Genomic DNA, 7828 nt, shown 5'->3' on the forward strand with positions numbered 1-7828 from the left:
CCTTCCCTCAGCCAGGGCATTGAAAATGGGTCGTGGATGGGTATTCCAGCATGACAATGACCCAAAACACACGGCTAAGGCAACAAAGGAGTGGCTCAAGAAGAAGCACATTAAGGTCCTGGAGTGGCCTAGCCAGTCTCCAGACCTTAATCCCATAGAAAATCTGTGGAGGGAGTTGAAGGTTCGAGTTGCCAAACGTCAGCCTCGAAATCTTAATGACTTGGAGAAGATCTGCAAAGAGGAGTGGGACAAAATCCCTCCTGAGATGTGTGCAAACCTGGTGGCCAACTACAAGAAACGTCTGACCTCTGTGACTGCCAACAAGGGTTTTGCCACCAAGTACTAAGTCATGTTTTGCAGAGGGGTCAAATATTTATTTCCCTCATTAAAATGCAAATAAATTTACAACAGTTTTGACATGTGTTTTTCTGGATTTTTTTGTTGTTATTCTGTCTCTCACTGTTCAAATAAACCTACTATTAAAATTATAGACTGATCATGTCTTTTTCAGTGGGCAAATGTACAAAATCATACCACTACTTTCTCCACTGCTTCACACTCCTTAGTCTCATGCCCTACTGCACACTTCTCACACCTTGGAATCTCCCTCCTACATACTGCTGCCACATGCCCATAAGTTTGACACCTGTAACATCGTAACGTACTCGGCACATATGCTCGCACAGGATAATTTATATATCCAAGCTTCACTTTATCCGGCAAAGACTCAACTTCAAAACTTAAAAGAACAGACAATGACTCTTCTGTTTTCCCACTCTCGCCACCCTGTTTACGTCGCACCAAACGACGAGCATCACACACACCGGGAATCATCTCCTTCAGTTGATCCACTTTTACATTTACTGCTACCCCATTAATCACTCCTCTCAATGGCGCCCTTTTCTTAAGAGCGAAACAATTCACAATTCTTTCCCCCATTTGTTTAACTCTAAGCGCCTTCTCCCTCTGCCCAACAGAAACACAAACAATTATCACTAGACCACTTCTGGTTACCCTCACCGATTCCACTATACCCAACGCTTTTTTCACCCATCTTGAAACCTCAAATGGATCAGCCAAAAGGCAAGGATCCACTTTTTCCACAAACTTCACTCCTACTGTCACAGACTCATCTTTATCCCGACCCTCTGTGCAAGCCTCTGGCTCCAAGCACTTCACCTTCACCCTCTTCCATTTCTACTCCTGTCTTCAGCTCACTTTGCTTACATTTCCTACCACTCTTCTTTAACAAACCTTCTCCCTTTTCCCCGCCATTTGTTACCGACTCAAACTCACAGTCTTCCTCCCTCTCTCTCTTAGACCTCCTCTGCCTCTCTTTTTCCCTCCATTCCTCCTCATTCATCCAAGTATACGTCTCCTTATGATAATACTGCATTTCTCCTAACCAATATCTATTTCTTGCCTTCTCAAAGGACTCAATTTTCCCCCTCCTTTCCCTTCCGGCGTCTATTCTATCCTCGACCACACAGATCTCATCCTCTCTCTTTCCCTCTGATACTGCCCACACTGTAGCAATACATGCTCCACGGTCTCTGTTTCCTGACAATAATCATACTTTTCTGATGGATGCTTTCCTATCAAATTTTATGTCTTATTCAGCTGGCTGTCTCCCACCCTTAATCTTGTAAAAATAGCCTCCTCTTTTCTGTCCCTTCCTGCCGTCCTCCCCTCCCCGACTTTCCTCTGTACTTGAAATAAATGCCTTCCCTTATTATCTCTATTCCATTGCTCCTGCCATCTCTGCACCATCACTGTATATATCAGTATTTTTGCCTCTGCCTTGCTCATTGAAACTTCAACATCAATATACACACTATTAAGTGCTTGTTTAGCCTGTTCATCTACTGCCTCGTTCCCCTCCACCACCACATGGGCTGGGACCCAAGTAAATCTTATCTGTATACCCATCTGTTTAATCCTGCCATGGGTTTGTAGCACCTCATAAAGCAGGTCTTGTCTGCTACGTGAGCTAAAGGACTGGAGACTCATTAACACTGCACATGAATCAGAGCAAATAACTACTCTGTCTTGTTTGACTTCCTCCACCCACTGCAAGGCCAACAGCATGGCCATCAGCTCCGCCGTATATACAGCCAGATGATCTGTAATACGTTTCCTGACTTCCACCCCACATTCCTGCACTATAAATGCTGACCCAGTACGTCCTGTCTTTGGATCTTTTGAACCATCTGTGTAAATGGCCACAAAATCCTGATACACAGTTTCCAGACGTCTCTTAAAGAAATCAACTGGATCAACACCCTCCCTATCTTTCTGTAGTCTCTCCAACACTTCTAGATCAACTACTGGAGGCGGGAGTAGCCATGGTGGATTTACAGGAATAACTACCGTTGGACTAAACTCCCTTCCACACAGTCCCATCTCTTTCGCCTGGGTATTACCCATCCAACCAAAGCTCGTGTTCTGTCTTCGCTCATGTTCCCAGCATTCAAAGCACTGTGCCTATGCGTGTATCACTTTATCAGAAGTACGTCATCAATGACATCCAAAGCTTCGTTTGACCACGTGCTTTTTTTAAACCACGTTGTAAAATGCGAGATCCCACTACTAATTATTCTTCTTCTTCTTCTTCTTCTTCTTCTTCTTCTTCTTCTTCTTCTTCTTCTTCTTCTTCTTCTTCTTCTTCTTCTTCTTCTTCTTCTTCTTCTTCTTCTTCTAGGTTTATTGACAGACTACACCAATAAGGTGTATTGCCGCCAGCTTCTAAAGGGGGTAGTAAAATATCTATGGAGGTAAAATAGTGACAAGTATACAAGCATGTAAAGTATGATTTGCACATGTGAAATATAAGTTGCACCTGTATAATGAGTTTTGTAGTTGCAAAAAATATTTGCAAACATGTAACTTCTCTTGAGAATAAATGCAACAAAACTTGCAAGCGCATAACGTGATGTGTGAATAAATACAACCACACTTGCAAACATGTAAACTGGTATGTGAATACATTTAATAAGATTTGCAAGCATGCAACTAAATTTGAGAATTAATGCAACTCATTTACTAAACTTGCGACTGGTGAATCTTCTTCTGTGAATCAAAACTACATTTGCCGATGTCGAATCTGTGCGCTCAGAGTTTTGGCACTAATTTTGCGACTAACCTGTGCCAAAGCAAGCATCAGAGAAAAACGACCCGAGCCTGGCATCAATGGACATGATAAAGAAGAATCTGGTCCAGTAGGCGGATCCATTTGTGGTTTCAGGGTGGGTGGGAAAGGAGTTGGGTGCAGATGAATCAGTGTAGGTAACCTGTAAAATCAAATCAAATTTTATTGGTCACATACAAATATATTATTGTGGGTGTAGCGAAATGCTTGTGTTCCTAGCTCCATAAGTGCAGTAGTATCTAACAATTCACAACAATACACACACATCTAAAAGTAAAAGAATGGAATTAAGAAATATATAAATATTAGGACGAGCAATGTCTGAGTGGCATTGACTAAAATACAGTAGAATACAGTATATACATATGAAATGAGTAAAGCAGTATGTAAACATTATTAAAGTTACTGGTGTTCAATTATTAAAGTGGCCAGTGATTCCATGTCTATGTACAGTGGCTTGCGAAAGTATTCACCCCCTTGGCGTTTTTCCTATTTTGTTGCCTTACAACCTGGAATTAAAATGGATTTTTATTTGGATTTCATACACAAAATAGTCAAAATTGGTGAAGTGAAATGAAAAAAATTACTTGTTTCAAAAAAGTCTAAAAAAATAATAATGGAAAAGTGGTGCGTGCATATGTATTCACCCCCTTTGCTATGAAGCCCCTAAATAAGACCCTGTGCAACCAATTACCTTCAGAAGTAACATAATTAGTTAAATAAAGTCCACCTGTGTGCAATCTAAGTGTCACATGATCTGTCTAGTGATGGCTATTTAAAAGTCTGATGGCCTTGAGATAGAAGCTGTTTTTCAGTCTCTCGGTCCCAGCTTTGATGCACCTGTACTGACCTCGCCTTCTGGATGATAGCGGGGTGAACAGGCCGTGGTTCGGGTGGTTGAGGTCCTTGATTACCTTTTTGGCCTTCCTGTGATATTTGGGTGCTGTAGGTGTCCTGGAGGGCAGGCAGTGTGCCCCCGGTGATGCGCTGGGCAGACCACACCACCCTCTGGAGAGCCCTGTGGTTGCAGGCGGTGCAGTTGCTGTACCAGGCGGTGATACAGCCCAACAGGATGCTCTCAATGGTGCATCTGTAAAAGTTTCTGAGGGTCTAAGGGGGCAAGCCGAATTTCTTCAGCCTCCTGACGTTGAAGAGGCGCTGTTTGTTAATGACCACCGCTGCACAAGCTGCAACTGTTTTGAACAGATTACATTATATTATCTAGAACGAGCAGCCAGCTCACGAACAAAATAGTGCACCAGGGAGAACTTAACAAGCATGCAGATGCAATAAGTAAAAAGACATTATGCCATATTGATACTCAAAAGTAGAACAGGGGCTAATGACTTTGGAAACAACTGTGCCATCATCATCATGTTGTCACATTTACTTTAGATAGAGAGCAATGTTGTCATTAGCTAGGAAAGTTCGTCAAAAATAGCTAGCAATGCTAAATGTTAGCTAGCTAATGTTTCAATATGCTTTGCGTTGTAGTCACGACAGACAAAGATATATAGCTAAGCAAACTTTACTAGGCATGTTGTCAACCCGCACATTCATACAGTAAGTCCCAACTGGTTTCCGTTTCCTGTGTAACATCAATATGAGTAACATCAATATTGATACATGTTCTCTTTTATTTTTATTTTTTTCAATAAAGGCAGACTGGCTTGTAGACCATGTCTGCAATAAACTGGAATGTGTACTAAATGTTTGTTTACTGTCTCTGACTGTCCATTAATTAGCACCTTAAGTCTTTCAGGTGTATAGGTCTTCGGATGGCCCTACCAGACCTTGTGTGGGGAGTGTTGATTACATCAGGAGGTGCTTGACCTGAGATGTTTGGATCTTCTTGTTGAGGTGCAGCGTCCACCTCTAGGTTGTGTTCAGCACCCTGCTGGGTGTCAGCTGGTGCTCTGTTTACTGGCTCTGTGCCAGGCTCCTCAACAGTGGGGAAATCCTCCTCTATTTCTCTGCTCTTCCTCAGGTGTCGCCTGTTCCTCCTGAAGACTTGTCCCTGTTCTGTGTTCACCTCATAGGACCTTTGCTCCACTGGTCTGACTACTGTGGCCCTCTGCCACCAGTGTTTCTGTCCTGTGAGTGGCTGAACTCTCACCCTGTCATCTCATTGCAGCTCTGTGAGATCCTTTGCAGAGGTGTCATAGTACTTCGCCTGTTTCTGCTGTCTTTCTTTGAACTTCTCCAGCTGACAGTTTGCCATCCCCGGTCTCAGAAGATTTTCACTCATTATAAGTAGTGTCTTTGTACGTCTTCCCATGAGCACCATTGCAGGGCTGCTGTCTGTTCCTTGTGATGGGGTATTTCTGTGATCCAGCATGGCCAGGTATGGGTCAGCACCTGCTCTTTTTGCTTTTGCCATCAGTCTTTTGGCTGTTTTCACTGCCGATTCCACTTTCCCATTACTTTGCGGGTATCCTGGAGACTATGTTTTGTGTGTAAAGTCCCAAGCCTTGCTGAAACTTCGGAACTCGTCTGAAGAGTACTGGGGACCATTGTCTGAGTAAAGGATGTCAGGTATCCCATAGCGTGCAAAGTGTGTCTTCAGTTTTTGAATGACCGTTTTCGACTGTGTGTTCTCCAAATGGTCCACTTCCCAGAAGTTGGAGAGATAATCAACTGTGACCATGTAGTCTCTGTCGTTGAACTGGAACAGGTCAGTCCCTATTCTTTCCCAGGGACGCTTTGGTGCTTAGTGGGGCCTCAACGTTTCTTTCTGCTGCTTCATACCCCATGCCGTGCAGGTGCTACATTGTGCCATGTATGTTCTCAGCTGTGCATTCATGCCTGGACAGTAGACACACTCGCAAGCTCTTCTCAGACATCCCTCTGTTCCTATGTGTGAGGAATGGATTCTCTGCATTATCTCTGACCTGAGGGCAGTAGGCACAACGACTCGCTCACCTCTGAAGATAACTCAATTTTGCACACTCAGCTCATCTCTGTTATGAAAATACATGGCTACTTCCAAGGGTACATGTCCTTTCACTTCAGGCCACCCCTGCAGGATCACATTTTTCAGTGTCTGGAGCTCCCTGTCCAGCTCAGTGGCTCTCTGGATGTGCTTTAGTCTCTCGCTTGACACATGGAGGTAGTGTATCATATTGATTGATTCCACTTCGACCTCCACAGGGCCTCTGTTGTCTTGTTCTGTGAGGTACGCCCTGCTCAGGGTGTCGGCCAGAACCACATGTTTTCCCAGAACGTATCGGAGACTGACCTCATAGTTTTGGAGTCTCCTGAGCATGCGTTGTAGTCTTTTTGGTGCGCTGAGGAGAGGCTTTGTCATGATGCTCTCTAGAGGCTTGTGATCTGACTGCACTTCCACAGTTCATCCATATGTGAATTGGTGGAACCTCTCCATGCCAAACATCACTGCAAGCAGTTCCTTCTCTATCTGTGCATATCCTTTTTCAGTCTCTGTCAGGGCTCTGCTGGCATATGCTATTGGTTGTCCTCCCTGCATCAAGGCTGCTCCTAACCCACTCTCTGAAGCATCACACTGTAGTACAAGCTGCTCTGTTGGGTTGTAGTATTTCAGCACAGGGGTCTGTGCAATGGCATCCCTGATTTTATTGAAAGCCTGCTCATGTTTCTCTGACCACTCCCACAGTGAGTCCTTGTGTGTTAGCTGTCGCAGTGGCTCGCAGAGCTCCGTGGCGTGGCTGCAGAACTTGGATAGGTAGTTTACCATGCCCAGGAAGCGTTGCACCCCCTGCACATCTGTAGGCCTAGGCATCTGTTTGATGGCTGTCACTTTTCCTGGGTCCACTTTCAACCCCTCTGATGTTAGCAGGTGGCCAATGTAGGGCACTTCCTTCAGCCTGAGCTGCAGCTTCTCCGGATTCAGCTTGATATTGAGCTTCCTGCATCTGTCCAGGAGCATTTTCAGGTTTTTGTCGTGGTCCAGAGTCGCTGCTTCATCGTTGTCTCCTTCTCCCACAATCAGGATGTCATCTGCAATGATTTTGACTCCTGGAAGATCTTCCATTGCCTGGTTCAACTTCCTCTGAAAGATCTCTGGGGCTGGACTGATTCCCATTGGCATGCGCAGCCACCTGTAGCGTCCCACGTGGTGAGATAGCTGGATTCCTCCTCCAGTTCCACATGCCAAAATCCATTTTTTACATCACAAACAGAGAACACACATGCTCTGTTCAGATCTGGCAGCACGTCTTCAATAGTGGGAAGTTGGTAATGGCTCCTCTTGAGCGCCTTGTTGAGAGGTTTCGGATCAATGCACACTCTTAGTTTTCCAGACGGTTTCTTCACTACGATCAGGCTGCTAATCCAATCTGTGCTTTTTTCAACTGCTTTTATCATCCTTCTTTTCTCTAGACCACCGAGCTCCTATTTGAGTGGTTTATATAGTGCTACTGGCATTCTTCTCTTTGGCAGCTGGACGGGCTCCACTCGCTCATCCACTTCCAGCATCAGTTTGCCGGGTAAGCATCCATCTCCCTGGAATACATCAGAGTACTCTTGTTTAATTTGCTATTGTTTTCTCGATGGCCAGGATGTTGTGATGCTGCACAGAAATCAACTCCATTGCCTGGATAGCCTTACTGCCTAGAATGGGCCTGTGCACATTCTTGTTGACTACGATGAACTCAACTCGGTAGGTTTTCTTATTGCGTGGATTGATCACTTTAAGTGTGCACC

The sequence above is a fragment of the Coregonus lavaretus genome (assembly GCF_964263955.1).
Source record: "Coregonus lavaretus genome assembly, chromosome: 9".
Taxonomy (NCBI): domain Eukaryota; kingdom Metazoa; phylum Chordata; class Actinopteri; order Salmoniformes; family Salmonidae; genus Coregonus; species Coregonus lavaretus.